Below are 14580 nucleotides of genomic sequence, written 5' to 3'. Positions count from 1 at the left end.
ATGGATACAAGTCAGGTTCATTACTGCTGAGGCACAATGGGAAACCCCGGGCTTGTTTTAAATCTTAATACTAATTTGATACTTAGAATTCATTTTTTCAACAAATATATATTGGGTGGGTCTCACATACTGTTTAAGTGCCAGAGACCTAGCAGTGACCCAAACAGCTGAAGTCTCAACCTCATAGAACTTGTATTCTAGTGAGAGGGAGGCAGATGATTACGTACCAACATTGTGTGTACAACAATGTTAATTCCGGTGCATGCAGCAGAAGCAAAGAGCCTTGGGGGCAAATGCGGAAAGGAATGTCAATTTAGAAATAGGTGGTCCCTTGTGGGGCTTAGAGGGAGTGGCCATCAGTGAAAAGAAAAACTGTAAAGGCCTGAGGATGAGGAAGGAAAGTGTGTAGGCGACAGGAGAAGCACACTTCGGGCAGAGAGAAGAAACTGGTAAGGACTGAGTCAGTACATGCAAGGAGAACAGGGTGGCTGAAGCCGAGTGAGCCTCCGTTTTCTAGCTTGAACAGCAGTAATAAGAGTAGCAATATCTTCACCAGGTATTGTGGGAATTTTAAGATAGCGATTCCTGGAGACAGATTTAAAAGAGTAACTGGAACATCAGGTCAATTCCTGTGACTCCTTTGCTGGTGACTTTTGATGGTTTCTCATTCCCCTCAGAGTACAAAGTGGAACCCCTCAAATGGCCTCCAGGGTCCAGTGTGATCACAGCTGCGTCTCTGCACTTTCCCCACTAAAGCCATCCGTGCTCACTCTGCTTCAGCCACACTGTTCTTGCATGTGCTGACTCAGTCTTTGCAGATTCCCAGGTCTCAGTAACCACTGATATCTGCAGATCACCTCCCTTTCCTAAATCACGGGCATCTCTGTGATAAAATCGGGCCTCCTCCCCCTGGAGCCCCAGCTGTTTGGATCCTGCTGTGGGAGATTGTGAGCCACCACGCAGTGTTGGACAGCTGCAACCTCAGTTCAGAAGGAAAAGAGGAGCACAGGTCTCTGCTACTGAAATCTTTGACTGGTTTGTGCGTGTGTTATAGAAAAGCACAGGGAATAAGTCTCTCTCTTTCTAAAACATTTGAATACCTCACTTTTATCTCATCATTTGGCTCCTACACCTACAGAGAGTGAAGCAGCAGTCAGCTTCTAAGTCAGAAATGCTCTTAATCTAAAATAATTGACTTGCATTCATTTTATGAAAATGTTAAAGCCACAACAATATTATGCATAGATTTGAGCCCAGTTGCTCTGTGTTTTCTCAGACTCCATGACTTGCCTTTTGCCATACAGTATTTTCCTGTGAGTCTTTATAAATTCTAAAACATTCTAGGACCAGAAAGAGTAAATGAGAACTTGGGGGGCATTCTATCAGCCCCCAAGTCATTTTATGTGCAAAATTTAACTTAGTCAAACCAAATGGTAATTTGAGACCCATGTGTATTCAACTGCCAAGAAGTCTTTTTATTTTAAACAGCTTTTATTTCTTGTAATAATATCCCTAAAATATCCCTTATTGTATATTCACCTTCTTAATTGTAGTATGTTTAGTTGTCAATGTCCTAGAGATACTTTAACTAATTAAGTCTCTGAGCACATTGATTAAATTATTTACATTTCCTAGATCTAGAGAAAGGAAAAAAAAAATTGGTGAAAGGTTAACCTAGAATACTTCACAAAGAAAATGAATACCAATTTAAAAAAATTTTTAAGATAATCAGATGCTCAAGATATACTCTTATTGCCAATTAAATATAATACATTCTAGGATAAGTCATTCTGTTCTTAAAACTGTGCCCCCAGGTATGTTCCTCCCTTGAATAATTGTCTTTTATTGTCCTAGTAATTTAACATGGTGAACATGCTAATATTACTAACTCACCCCAGGGTTGCCCTTTATGCCTGAACTATCTTTAAAAAGGATCTGGTCTGCAAAAACTCATTCTCAGACCTCTTTATAAATTTTGAAGAGCTATGAGTCAATTCAACCAGCCCGTAATGTTAATTAATTAATCCAACAATAAGGACACAATGGGAATTACAGGCCAGACAGGTTTGTTCGACTCTAGAGAGTCAGAAATGGAATGGCAGTCAATCGGAGTTCATTGACACTGGGATGAGATAAGAATGTTGATGGTATGGAGGAGGCAAGGCGTTGATACTTGCTCATGCATTAAGCATGAATCTGGACTGTGGTATACACAAAGAGTCTTGCTTGGTTACTTGTTTCCTTGCTTTTTTATTTATTTATTTATTTATTTATTTATTTATTTATTTCCCCAATGGGTAGTTTACAATCTCATGGGGTATTAAGTTTGCACCTTATTTAAAGAAAATTGTATTTTTTCCCTTAGTAGAACCTCTCTCCTTTCCAGAGGGGAAGAAAGTCATATTTCCAAAACCTAGTCAATAAATAGATATCATTTTTACTGTTGTTTTGCCTCAGGATGTCACTAGTTTTGAAGGAGTTCTGGAAGAAAAATGGTAAATCATTAGTGGGAATCACTAGTGTGTTGGCTCTACCTTCTTCAGGAGATGGTTATCTCACTGCGTTTTGGTATGGTGATCCTATCCATAGGACAAATTGAATCCCCTACTGGAGAGCTCTTTCTTAAAAGCAGTTTGGTATTTTTGGTGTCAATCCATCATCAGGAAAAGACATGAGGGTTTCACTTGTGGTCTCTCGCTGCTGTAACAAATTAACACAGTTTGTGGCCTAAAACCCCCAAAATGTATGATCTTAACTGTTCTAAGGGTAAACTCTCCAAAATGGGCCTTACTGGGCTAAGATCAAGATGTCAGCAAGGCTGCATTTCTTCTGAAGGATTTAAGGCATAATCTAGTCCTTGCTTTTTCCAGCACTTAGAGATGGCTGCCATTCTCAGTTTATGGTCACTTTCTCCAACTTCAAACCAGCAACACAGCATTTTAACATCACTCTCTGACTCTGGTTTCTTCATCTGCCTCTCTGTTCTATTTAAAAAGAATCCTCTTGTTGTTACTTTGAGCCCACCTGGATAATACAGGATTATCTACTTTAAGTCAGCTGTAAAATTCATTACATTTGCAAACTTAACTCCCAATTTCTATGTAACCTGACATATTCAGATTCTAGGGATTAGGGCATGCATCTCTTTGGAAAACCCTAGTTCTGCCTACCACAGGGGTTTGATCAAGAACTTCTAGGGACCTTCTCTTGACTGGTTTTGGCAGACTCTCAGGTACACCTATATAACCACCAGCAAATGCGGTTATATAGACGTAGAGACTGGTCTCTGAGCCCAGAGGGTCCCTGCCCGGATCATGAAGCCAAGAGGAGTTAAACTTATCTTGATACTTCCTTGAACTCTTTACCTTTTCTCATTCTTGAACCCTTAGCAAAGCTTTGTGTCCCTCCTTCCTCATTGTACTGGTCACATTTGTAGGTAGTAAGAGATTATTTGTGAGTCCATGTTTGGGCCAGAGGAAGCTAAAGTGATATTTATCTACCAAGGAGAAAGTCATTCTTGGGGAATATTCTTTGAGACTGCGAGTATTGTATTCATTTATACTTGTCATTTTTCATCTCTTGTCAGTATTGGAGAAGGTTGGCTTGACTTTTTAATATGGCATGCTTCCTTCCATGGAATTTGCCTGGCTTCTTCAACAGGTCTTTAATATTACCTGAAGGTATGTGTTTCAAACCCCTCTTTACATCCAAGCTTCTTTTATCATTAGTACTGCACAAGGTCTCACTGATTCTAAGACTCCAATCTCCACTCTGCCTTTGGGATATATCTCCTGTTTGAAGATACGACAATTAATCCTGTTCTTCTGTTTCAAGGTAATAGGGGAAAATGCTACTTCAAGATTTATCCACATTTGGTTTTTCCTCATAAAACATCTTACTACAACAACTTTTAGTTCCAGAAATAATTTCATCCATAAATTATAAAGCTACAAGGAAATATATAACATTTATTAGTTTGATAAGTACTCAGACATTGAGATATATTCATGGGAATGTTGTCTTAATAGTACAATAAAATATCAAAAATTAAAACCAGAAGTTTAAACAAAATAAAACCGTATGTTATTATGTGTGATCTCATCAGACTTGTGCCTTTTGTACATTTAGGTGGAGTCACTAAGCCCATTCTCTCGATGTTTCATTTTATAACAAATGTCTTATATTAAGATAGCACTGGACTTGCGCTGGCCCCTTACTCTCATGGAAGAGTATGTTAGGGAGAAGAAACTAGGTAGGTCGAGCTCAAACTTTACTATCCATTCAGCTCTAGTCTGGCTTCCAAGAAGCTTGAAGTCTGGTCCATTGCTGTCCCCCACAGTTAAGTTTATTGGTAAAGGCTCATTCTGTGTAGAAGAAGCCCTGACGCTGGAGAGCAACATCTGTTATCAAACAGTGAGCTGTGCTCTCCAGAAGTTCCATCAATTATATTAATTCTATTTTTATCTCCACATGGCAACCTTCTTTATATATCTCTTGGCTGTTTTGGAAGTTGATTGTAAGATATGAGTGTCATTTGTTAAGATCCTTCAAATATTAATATTCTATGAATAATATAGAAAGCAATGGGGGCATAGGGTCAAAAAGTTCTGCAGAACCGGGCTCCTTGTTCTTTTCTTGCAATTAAAAAGTTTTGCATTCTTGGGTAAATCATTTAGATGCCATGAAACTTTGTTTTTCAGTCATTAGACTGAGGAGAATGGGCTAGATTAAGGCTTTTCAAACCCTAAAGAACTTGCAACCCCAATAGAGACATGGAGGAGAGCCAACTAGAGGAGAAGCAACTTTGTACTTCCCACATCTGCTTTAATAAAAGCAGCTCTACTTCTAGAAAATATTGAGCTTCCCAAGAGGACACTGCAACTAAATATTTGAAAACAATTTCACTAGATGATGTCTATAATTTCTTCCATCTCTGACACAGTGTGGCTCCATGTAAAATGCACAGGCGATGACTTGGTTTAACCGAATTGTGTAGGCTTGGACATAAATATTGACCTAAGTTTGGTTCTTGATGATAACATACACAATGACATTGCACAAAGTTCACAACAGTGTTCTTGGATGGATGATGGATATAGATTTATCTATCTATCTGTAGTTAGATACATACATAGATAGGTCATTGTTTTTTAATTTAAATAGAGGTGTATGTGGGTAATTCCTGAAACCTCAGAGTATTCAATAACTGTAAAGTCATTCCTACTCTCTTCTTTCCATTTTTTCAAAGGAAAAGCCTATTCAGTAATAACATCAAATATTTATATGATGCTTTAAAACATTTTTACACATGCCTTGTCTCATTCGATTCACATGATTGTCTAGTAGAAGTCTACATTAATTTCCTCCTCTTTAAAGTGCATAAACTGGTTCAGTGGTCTGCTCAAGGTCATGTTGCTAATAAATGTCAGGTTTGGGGTTTGAACCTGAGCTCTCCAAAGTTGAGTCTGTCCTATGTCTCTAGACTAATAAGCCAGCTCTGAATGAGTCATACATATTCAGTTACACCCATCCTCATCACTTTTTCTGGTTCAACTCACCCATGCAACTCCTGTAAAATGAAATTGGCAATTGTTTATGGCATCGGCAGCGGGTTGTTATGTCAGCTCATCTACTGAGGCAGCCATTGTGAATAACATGTGCAATGACCCCTCAGTGTGAAGTCTAGCACCTATGTCATACTTGTCATTGTTCTGCATTAATATCTAGCCTGCTACTCCTTAAATACACTTCCCAAGTATTCGCCTAAAGGTGTTTGCTCTCAAAGCAACTTGACTTCCATGTTTGAAAAAAGTGTAGACTGATAAGCATGCTTTTAGATGTGTAAACGCAATATTTGATTTCTTCATAAATGAAATAAATAATATTTCAAAGAAGGATTTTTGGAATTCCCATTGTGGCTCAGCAGGTTAAGAACCTGGCGTAGTATCCATGAGGATGCAGTTCAATCCCTAGACTCACTCAGTGGGCTAAGGATATGGTGTTGCCACAAGCTGCAACATAGGTCACAGATGCAGCTTGGATCGGTGTTGCTGTGGCTGTGGCTTAGGCCAGCAGCTACAGCTCCAACTTGATCTGTAGCCCAGGAACTTCCATATGCTGCAGATGCGGCCCTAAAGAGAAGAGGAAAAAAAAGTCAAAGAAGGGTTTTAATACCTCAAGCTCTTAATATGTCTTGAAAAATATTGTTTAGAGACAACTCTTGTTGATTTGTTTACAAGACAAATTCCTTGGAAAATATAACCCATTTATGCCCATGTAATAATTACTTTTTTCTAGTAAAACAAAACAAAACAAGGTATTCTTACTACAATTCTACTACGAATAGAGTTCCTTTAATTTCTTTGAATTAATCCCAAATCCCAACTAATTTCCCACACCCTCCTTACTCTTTCTATTCTATTTTCTCAAGCCACTCATGAAAAACAACTAATAAAGAGATAAACAGCAATAAAAACAACAAACCATGAAGCACATACCCACAGGGCTAGCAGGAAAATGAATGAAGATTATAAATGCTCTATCGCCTTTTAAACATGTGGTGTTCATTGATGCCTCTCTTTCTTTCATACCTCACATCTAGTTCTAACTCAAATATTGCCACCTTAACCTTAACGATATATCCAGAATTTGATCCAGTCTCATTACCTCCTATTCATCGGCCACACCCGCCATCATTGATTATTTCAATGCCTCTTAACTGACGTATCTACGTTTGTCTTTATCCGCAGAGTCTCATCCCAACACAGCAGCCCAGGGGTCTTGATGTAAACAGATCCTGTCTTTCTTTCATTTCAAACTCTGCAGTGACTGCCCATCTCACTGAATCTAACACCTGCAATTCTTATAAAGGACTATGAGGTCTTATAAATTCTAGCTTCTTGTTAGTTTTCTCCCTAATCTTTCCTGTCTTTCTTCTGTTCCAGGCACATTGACCTCCTTATTGTTCTGCACACACACGAAGCCCAGGCACCACCCACCTAGGGCCTTTTACTACAATTGCCTTTTCTTGGAAAGTCCTCTGAGATCTCAGTCAGGGCCTTCCCTCCTTTCCTGCATGGGTCTCTGTACTGCCTCATTTTCAGGATCTAGTTTGGTCATACAATTTATAGCAACATTAGCTATGTAACTTTGCACAAGCCCATCAGCTTTACTTCCCTGCTTTGTAAAATGAGAAAATTCATATGCAAGTCACTAGTAACTTTGACATTTCAGTGAGGCCATGCGTATGAAAATAAAGTTTTAAATTTTGTTATAAATATTTAGGTTGTTATCATCGTATAACATTTTACTCCATTAACTATTCATGATAACTTTCTAACACAGCGGTGGGGAAAATCCCCCAAAACATATTCTGGAGGATCCCATGTAATCAGAACCCAGGAGGATGCATAAGCTCCACTGGTTATAAAAGGAGACTTCAAAGTGGAAAATAAGTTCAGTGTAGGCTACTCTGAGAAGTGGCATGGAAAGAGGTTAAATCTTGGGTCAGGTTATTTTTTGCTAATACTTTTCTTTTTTTTTAAATGGCCACACTTGCAGCGTATGAAGTCCCTGGCAAGGGATTAAATTTGAGCCACAGCTGTGACCCACACCACATTTATGGCAATGCCAGACCCTTTAACCCACTGCACTGGGCTAGGGACCTAACCTGTGCCCCCTCAGCAACCTGAATGGCTGAAGCTAGATTTTTAACCAACTGTGCTACAGCAGGAACTCCAACTAACCTTTGTGATTTTAATAAAAGCATTTCATTCCTTTCACCACTTCTCATTTCCATCTCCAACAGCACTCAATAACTACTTACTTTTTAGGTTGTTGGCCAAATAATTACTTCCTTCACAACATACTCCCTATGTTCCACACAGATTATTTTGGATTGATTTTTTATGTTTCTACAGAACATCAGACTTTATCATCTTAATATTCCATAAATGCAAAAAATTTGTCAGTGTATGTCTCCAATGAAAACTCCATAGGAACATGACACGAACCATATATTTTGTTCTCACTGTATTACAGCACCTAGCCTAGCACTGTATCTGTTATGTATCACATGTTTGAAATTTTTTAATGAACAATAATGCATTTTTTAAAAAGAATATGTGTCAGTAATATATCTCAACTTTGAGTCCTTGTAATACAATTCACTTCTCCATAGGGATGTTAACTTTTTGCCTTTTGTTAGGCCTTTCATATATATGGCTTTTCTTCTAGATTTTTACTATCTATATGCTTTATCAACTTCATGCTATCCACCATATATTTAGTATCTATTACAATAATATTTTGGTGCATATTATGTACTACATGTTATTTTAAGTTGTTTAATTTTATACATTTTTTAAGTTGTATGTAATAACTCATTTGATATGCTGGACTCACTCTATGAGTAGGTCTCCAATATGCTTCTCCATCTTATACAAGAGGAATCTAAGTTAAAGGAAATTATATATATTGTCTAAGGCGACACAGGTGGGATATATAGGCCAGAATCTTAAATGGTGAATTTTCAGAACTTATATTCTACCAGGAACAAAAAGAGATGAATAAGAAAGCTTCCCAGACATGTAAATTAAGTATTTAGTAGTATAGAAATATAATTAAATAGATAACTTTGATATAATTGTTATTGATGATTGGATTTCCCATTGCATATAGTAAATGTCTTGGCATTCAGTAGATTCTCAAAAAGTTGGTCCCCGAGCCAACTTCAGCCACAGGGGGGAAGATGCCAGAATTAAAAGAGGCTACAACTCTCATCTGTAAAAATGTCACCACACCAAAAACCTATAAAAATGAAAAGAAAGAGAACTATAACTCAGATAAGGGAGAAAGAAAAAACCCCAGAAAAACAGATAAGTGATCAGGAGATCCTCAGCCTCCAGGAAAAAGACTTTAGACTGTTGATGCTGAAGATAATGCAAGACATTGGAAATAAACTGGAGGCAAAGATGATATTGAAAGTGAAAGGATGGAAGAAAATAGTCCATGCAAGCGGGGATCAAAAGAAAGCCAGAGTAGCAATACTCATATCAGACAAAATAGACTTTAATATAAAGAATATTTTGTGGTTTTTGGCCATCTGTATGACTTCTTTGGAGAACTGTCTGTTTAGATCTTCTGCCCATTTTTGGATGGGGTTGTTTGGTTTTTTCGTATGGAGCTGAAGAAGGTGTTTATAAATTTTGGCGATTAATCCCTTGTCAATCAATTCACTTGCAAAGATTTTCTCCCATTCTATGGGTTGTCTTTTCATGTTGTTTAGGGTTTCCTTTGCTGTGCAGAAACTTTTCAGTTTGATTAGGTCCCATTTGTTTATTTTTGTTTTTACTGTCATTAAGAGGTGGATCTGAGAAGATGTTGCTGTCATTTATGTCAGAGAGTGTTTGGCCTATGTTTTCCTCTAAGAATTTTATAGTGTCTGGTCTTATATCTAGGTCTTTAATCCATTTGGATTTTATTTTTATGGTGTTAGGGAGTGTTCTAATTTTATTCTTTTCCATGTGGCTGTCCAGTTTTCCCAGCACCACTTATTGAACAAGATGTCCTTTCTCCATTGTATATTCTTGCCTCCTTTGTCATAGATTAGTTGGCTGTAGGTGCATGGGTTTAATTCTGGGCTTTCTATCCTGTTTCACTGATCTATATTTCTGTCTTTGTGCCAGTACCATATGGTTTTGATGATTGTTGCTTTGTAGTATAGTCTGAAGTCTGGGAGCCTGATTCCTCCAGCTCCATTTTTCTTTTTCAGGATGTCTTTGGCTATTCTGGGCATTTAGTGCTTCCAAACAATTTAAAATATTTTGTTCAAGTTCTTTGAAAAACATCCTTGGTAATTTGATAGGGATTGCATTGACTCTGTATATTGCCTTAGGTAGTATAGTCATTTTGATAATATTAACTCTTCCAATCCAAGAGCATGGTATGTCTTTCCATCTATTTGTGTCACATTTGATTTCTTCCATCAGTGTCTTATAGTTTTCAGAGTACAGGTCTTTTGTCTCTTTGGGTAGGTTTACTCACCTTACACCAGCCAGAATGGCCATCATCAAAACGTCTACAAACAATAAGTGCTGGAGAGGGTGTGGAGAAAAAGGAACCCTAGTGCACTGTTGGTGGGATTGTAAATTGGTGCAACCACTGTGAAAAATGGTATGGAGATCCCTCAGGAAACAAAGAATAGAACTATCATTTGAACCAGCAATCCCACTCCTGAGCTTCTATCCAGAGAAAACCATGACTCAAAAAGATACATGTACTCCATTGTTCATTGGAGCACTATTTGCAATAGCCAAGACATGGAAACAACCTAAATGTCCATCAACAGAGGAGTGGATAAAGATGTGGTACCTATACACAAGGGAATATTATTCAGCCATTAAAAGGAACGAAATAACGGCATTTATAGCAGCATGGATGGACCTAGAAATCATCATGCTAAGTGAAGTCAGTCTGACAATGAGACACCAATATCACTTACATGTGGAATCTGAAAAAGGGACAAAATGAACTTCTTTGCAGAACAGATACTGACTCACAGACTTTGAAAAACTTATGGTTTCTAAAGGAGACAGTTTCGGGGTTGGGGGGATGCACTGGGGGTATGGGATGGAAATCCTATCAAACTGGATTGTGATGATCATTGTACAACTATAAATGTAATGCATTCATTGAGTAATTTAAAAAATGTTGGTTTAATGAAGAATTGTTTGATTTTAGCATGTCACTTACCCTGGACTATTCATACCCCCCCCAAAAAAAATAGGGCATGTAGATTTTGATTAGATTTTATTTGGAACAAAATTACATAGATTGTGAACTGCAGTTTTAAAAAAAATGGGATATATTCCTTTTTGAGAAGACACCTGAAGAAGAAAGTATATTTTCCTTTAGTTGTAGAGAGGTTTAGTATGTCTACTGAGGGTTCTGCCAGCTATTGGTCTTCCTGATATTTCTATCCTTGACCTCTGTGTTTGGCAGCAGCACTGAAGAGAATAGAGGTCTATAATGAATTTGTCCTCAAGAGATCCTCAACACTCTTTGCAGGTGATATTACAGCCAGAGGGCTGGTCTTTCTGACCGTGAATTGGGTTCTTCGGTTTGATTGTCCTTAGGATGCCAACACGTATATTCAGAATCATGTAAAACGTTCAGGTACAAAGAGAATGGTGACACTTTATTAATTTTGCTTTCCTCAGAAGGAAAAGAAATGGCACAGAACCTTCTCCAGAAGAAAGAGCCTGTGAAGGAAATAAAAATCAATGCAGAAAAATCTTAGAGATGTCCAGAATAAAAAAATGGAATTGATTTTAGCCCAAGTTAAAGATTCAAAAGAAGGAGCACATTAATATTTTGTCTTCTACATTCATTCAGAGTATCTGATGAAGGGTAAAAATTTATTTGATGTGGGAAAATTACGGATGCCTGAATGTGCCTTGTCTTTTGATCTTGCTGTGTCACCATGGGTAAGATTTCTTTAGAAAAGGCAGGAACAACCCACTAAAGAATTAATAGTGGAAGTTCCCATTGTGGCGCAGTAGAAACGGATCCGACTAGTATCCATGAGGGTGTGGGTTTGATACTTAGCCTTTCTCAGTGGGTAGGAGATCTGGCCCTAAAAAGAAAAAAAAAAGAAAAAAAGAATTGCTAGTGAGTCAAGATGAAAAAATAATTGTGGCAAGGGCTCCATCCTTCACCAATGATTGAGTGGAAGAATTTAGAATCTACTTCAATGAGAATATGTCCATCCTTCAGAAAGGTGAGAGAAGTATAGAGTGGCTAATGGTGTTAGTTATGAAGAAGAAAAAGAGAAGGAAGATGAAGAAAAAAATGGAAGAGAAACTCAGAAAAGCAAAAAGATCTCAGTCCCAATCAGTTCCTAACATTGACGAGGTACAAACAATCAAGGAAACATCAATGAAGTTTTTAGATGGAAATGATAATGAGAGGTAGAGGGACTCAACGCTGATTTCTTTTCTTTTCTTTCTTTTTAAGGGCTGTACCCGACACACATGGAGGTTCTCAGGTCAGGGGTCGAATCAGAGCTGTAGCCTCTGGCCTACACCACAGCCTCAGCAATGCCAGATCCAAGCTGCCTCTGTGACCTACACCACAGCTCAAGGCAATGCCGGATCTTTAACCCGCTGAGTGAAGGATGGAAACTAAGTCCTCAGAGATGCTGGTCAGATTCATTTCTGTTGAGCCACATGGGAACTCCTTGATGCTGATTTCTTTAAGATGAAATGTGCTTGGGTTAGACCTTAGAGAGACTAAATCATTACAGAAGAAAGAACCTTCTAAGTCCACTGCCAAGAAAAAGTGACCAAGGTCACAGAAGTGAGAAAAAGTCCTAAAAAGAAATATATATGATATATTTCTGCTTTTATCTGTAAAATTTCTTGAAGAAATACATACATACATGTATATATTTAGTATTGCTATTGCACTTATATAATGTTTTCAAGAATATTTTTGAAGTCACAAAATGTATTATTTATTCAATTTACATTTACTTACAGCACTTTTCTAGGGAACTTCATCCATGCAAATGGACTGGTTCATGATAGCTTCTTAACTTCAGTGCAATTATCATGTGTAGTGTCTGCAAATATCTCAAAGGAGTTGTTAAATTTCTATAATCAAAAACGTAAATGCAGCATGAAGAGAACACATTTCATAGATGTATGGAGCTAGAAAAAACCTTAATATATAGGTGGTCTCTTTTCAGCTGAGACAATAGAAGCACAGAAAGGTTAAGTGACCTCGCCAGCATCACGCAGAGTACTAATTCCCAAAGGAGTGCTCAGACCATGTTACTTCTCCATTAATTCTCCGGTGAATCACTTTATGGCTTGAAGACTCCCTATGCAATAAAAATTTATTGGCCATGTGTCAGGAACTTTGCTAGGTGCTGGAGTTACAACAATTTATGAGACATAGCCTGTGCCCTAAAGGACATCACAGTCTAATGGTAAAGGTAGGCAAAAAACATGCTATAGAATCTAATAAGTAAAAGGCATGCAGAAGAGGGACACATAACCCAGCTAGAGGGGTCAGAGCAGAGGCACTGGAAAGAGCGACCTCTAATCTGAGTCTTAAAGGATAATTAAGGATACAAATTTTCCAGGTAGAGTGGGGGAGTAGGTAGGAGAAAGTTTATGTGTACAAAGGGATTAGGTAGGCAAAGATAAACATAGGCAAAAGCAGTGTGATATATTGGGAAGGGATTGAGGTGTAGAAAAAATAAAAGCAATTCATTGCTGCTGGAATATGAAAGGTGAAAAGGAAGATAGTGGGAACTAAGTCTGCATGAGTAGATCCAAACTTTACAATGCATGATAAGCTTTACATAGAAAATGTAGGGTGACTATAGAATTTTCAGTAGAAGTGTAACAGTTGGGTTTGTATTCATGGAACCCTGGAAACAGCAAAATCCAGAGTAAAGAATAAAAGCAAAGAGATGAGCTAGAGACTTGATGAAATAATTTAATTTTGAGACTTTGGGGACATGACTAGGACAGAGAGATTTATATGAAAGCAGAGGAGTGATAGATAAATAGATAGATGATAGATAGATGCTAGATAGATATGAATATAGCTATATACATGATATGAAATATATATTTATTTTATATATTAATTTGATGTGAAATATTTAGAACTTGGTAAATAATTGAACATGGTGTCTGAAGGTAAAAGAAAAGTGAATATGACAGCTAAATTCTTGAGAGATGACTTAGAGGTGACCAACTCAAATGGTATAGAATTAAGTGGAGATTTAATTGGCACGTAGTCAATATATAGAGATTAGTCATATTCAGGTAAAGGGATTCAGCAGAGGTTAATGTGAATGTGATGAAAGTGACTTGAGCAATCTATACAAGTGAGATTAGTGTGAAACTATGTAATTGGATGCCCTTTGGAAAACATAGGAGTAAAAAGAGCATAATGGGTAGTGAAAGAGGAGGTGATAGGCAAGGTAGAAAAGGCGTCTTTAGAGCTACGAAGAGAGGCAGGAGGGAATGATGTTATAGAATCCAAAAGAAACATCATTTCAAGATAGAAGGAGTTGCTAATTAAATACATAATAGAGGTTAAGGAAGAATAGAAAATGCCCATTGAATTTGAGAATTTAACATTATCGATATCATGTATACCAACAATTTAAAGAGTTTCTTATCATTATTGTGGAGGGAATGGGAGCTGAGAAAATGGAGATAGAGAATGTAGAGTTGATTATTTTGAAGTAATGGATTAGAATGGCTTGGAAAGGATAATATAAAGATAAGAGCTTGAGAGTAATGTCATTCAAAGATGAAATTATTTAGGCTAGTGAATATTTACCATTGCTAAGAAGACTTTGTGAATAAAGAAGAAATTAAAGATAGAAAGGCTAGAGAGTGGAGCCCTGACCGTAAAAGATCCCTAAAGTGTCATGGATTGATGAGATCAAAAGCACCAATAGAGTCAAAGCTTGGCTAAGAATAGGAAGAGGGATCTCCTTCTTTGGAAATACAGAAAAGGAAATAAGTATAGATAGTAATGAAGTTTTGGATCAGA

At 37.5% G+C, this 14580-nt stretch overlaps 1 pseudogene; it reads left to right on the top strand.

The window, feature by feature from the left end:
• The first annotated feature begins 262 nt into the window (after positions 1-262).
• LOC146400333 (putative ATP-dependent RNA helicase DDX10) lies at positions 263-11973 on the top strand (annotated as a pseudogene).
• Positions 11974-14580: the final 2607 nt, after the last annotated feature.

Source organism: Sus scrofa, chromosome 8 (assembly GCF_054392235.1).
Source record: "Sus scrofa isolate SSC_HxYL_T2T_F1_AM1 chromosome 8, Sscrofa_HxYL_maternal_Yorkshire_Landrace_v2.0, whole genome shotgun sequence".
Classification (NCBI taxonomy): Eukaryota; Metazoa; Chordata; class Mammalia; order Artiodactyla; family Suidae; genus Sus; species Sus scrofa.
Note: the sequence above shows the minus strand (reverse complement) of the source record. Positions and strands in the feature narration are given on the sequence as shown.